General features: G+C 41.2%; 1 pseudogene; it reads right to left on the bottom strand.

The window, feature by feature from the left end:
* Positions 1-571: 571 nt before the first annotated feature.
* Positions 572-688, bottom strand: LOC145258592 (5S ribosomal RNA; annotated as a pseudogene).
* Positions 689-2,691: the final 2,003 nt, after the last annotated feature.

The following is a 2,691-nucleotide window of genomic DNA, read 5'->3' as shown; positions in this document are numbered from 1 at the left end:
TTACAGTCCATCCTCATCAATCAAGGCACATGTCTTCAGATGAATTCTCTTTCGCTAATTAGCACCGGTAGGCCATCCAATGACGACGACTTATTAAATATTCAGGGATATTATAACGGCGAAAGAAAAGTCGAAATACGCTCATGAACATAAAAAGGGGTAAAACGGTTGTCATGGCAACTAGTTGGATGCAGTTCACGAGCGGTTGGGGTGTAGCCATATTGTAGCTTTGTAAAGTGAGGATGATTCGAAAAAATATAAGATTAGCTGTTGAAAATAAATTAAAATATCCTTTTATTATATATATATATATATATATATATATATGTGTGTGTGTGTGTGTGTGTGTGTGTGTGTGTGTGTGTGTGTGTGTGTGTGTGTGTTTAAACATAGTTTAAAAACAGGCTCTTTCAGTCTTTGACAGACTATGGCTACCCATGAATAGGTGCCTGCGCGAAATTTTTGCGCAATCTCCAACCATACCTCTTCTGAATCGACATTGTTAAATTCCAGTGGCAAGTGAAGTGCCTGTACAGGACGACTAGAAACAAATGCCGAGATAAACGGAGAGCACATACAGCGCCTAGAATTCCCAAATGATCACCCATCTGGTACTAACCAGGCTCAACGCTGCTTAACTTCGGTGATCTGACAAGAACCGGTGTTCCAACGCGATTATGCTGTATATTATAAGTAAGTCTATGGACAAGAGAATATTATTTTTATTATTTTGACTCTCACGTATATATCAGTTAATATCTTATACGTTTTTATGTAGAGTGATGTCGTTCTCTATTGATTAATTGTGTCTGTGTCGGATATATACTCGAGAGTCAAAACAAGGATAAGAATATTTTCTTATCATAGCCCTAATAATAAGTCAATTAAAAAATGAAGGAGCTAAAAAGAGTAAATATATATTACAATTCTATAGAACGATGTAAATGTAATAGTAATCTTCCAGTATTTTACATCGTCTTTCATGCATCTATAGAAGATAGATATAGAAGAAGCATATTATTATACGAGGTGATCAAAAAAAACGGGCCCCAACTCTAATTAAGCCCCGTTTCCTAGTGTTTTGTCCGAATGAAATGAAACTTTGGTCATAACTAGTTTATTATATTCAAAACATCACATCAAAACACTAGGGTCTTTGGCCTTTTTTTCTCCGTTCTACAGCATATGTTCTAGATGGACTCCATTTAGCTCCGTGCATTTCTTGAGGCGCAGCACGAAGTTGTCCATGATGTTCTTACAGTCCGAATTGGTAATGACTCTCATCTCCTCTCTCATGGCTTCTTTGAGTTCCGTGATGGTTCTGGGTTTCCCTGCGTAGACTCTGTCCTTAAGATAGCCCCAAAGAAAAAAATCTGGGGGGATTAGGTCCGGGCTATGGGGTGGCCACTCAAAATCAGTCTTTAGACTGATCACTCGGCCTGTGAGAACTTGCTCTGTCCTGCTGGAACCAGAACTTTCTCATGAGCGACCAGTAGATGGTCTGAAGCTCACTCTTGAAGGTTTTGAGGACCTCTACATACCGCTCCTTGGTGACTGTCACTGCTGCGCCAGATTCTACGATGAAGATTGGTCCGATGATGCCTCTGGCCGAGATTGCAGCCCACACCGTGCACTTAGGAGATTGCAGAGGCTTAGTGGCTACTTCATTGGGTCTGGAGGACACACAGAAGACATTTGTCTTGGAGTTTGCCTTTCCATCAAGAATGAAGCGGGCTTCATATGAGGTCCAAAGGAGGTTAAGGAAACTTGGTGTCTCCTCGATCTTCTCGAGAATCTTGACTGCCATAACCCTCCTCTGCTTCTTGTCTGAAGCTCTAAGGGTCTGCAGCGTCTGTATTCTGTATGGGTAAGCCCTGATATCGTTCACCAGCACTCTCCTGCAAGCCTCACGGGGCATACCGAGGGACTGACTTCGCTTACGCACAAAGCGTTTCGGACTCTGCTGGAGAGACTCTCTCACTCTTTCGACCAGCTCGGCTTCTTGGGACGTTCCGAGTGGCTTGGACGGTTCTCTCTGGCAGCGTTGAGGTTGTCCATGGTCCCATACTTCTCAAAGTGGTCCACCCAATTCTGAATTCTGCTTTGGATGGAGACTTTTCGTATTCGAATTGACGCGTGAAACTGCCCTGAGTTTTCTTAAACGAGCCTGTCTTGTAGTAAAATTTAACACAGTGTATTCTTTGTTCCAACTCCCACTGGGGGCTTGGTGTACTTACGGTTTTGATTCTGACTTGTCCTGTAAAATAAGGGCAATCAATAAATAAATAATGTAGATATCACATAAAGTGTACACGGGTCACCCTGCATATAGGAAAAGAACACTTTTGATATAAAAAAGAGAACGGTATTTCTTCGGTGTATATGTTTCAATTCATGTTGCCTGTGAATGTAAAATCGAAGAGTTTGAAAAATGAGCTCTCAGGTAGGGTGTTATTTGGCATAACAATCAGTAATACTTTTAAGTTTGGAATTCAAATTGATATCTAAAATATTGTATTGTCTGGATGCTAGATCTGAGGAATGTATTAATAACACTCGACCGAATCAGGCCATCAAGCGACAGAGACCCGGGTGAAAATATCATAAAAGATATCGAAAAGAGTGGACCTTCCGCATTTTGCTCCCTTTTCTTCGCTTGAGGATGGCAAACAGACTGTGTTTGTAAAAACG

Source organism: Euprymna scolopes, chromosome 33, assembly GCF_053919585.1.
Source record: "Euprymna scolopes isolate OS-2025 chromosome 33, ASM5391958v1, whole genome shotgun sequence".
NCBI classification, from domain to species: Eukaryota; Metazoa; Mollusca; class Cephalopoda; order Sepiida; family Sepiolidae; genus Euprymna; species Euprymna scolopes.
The sequence above is the reverse complement of the archived record's forward strand: the minus strand, read 5'-3'. Positions and strand labels throughout refer to the sequence as shown.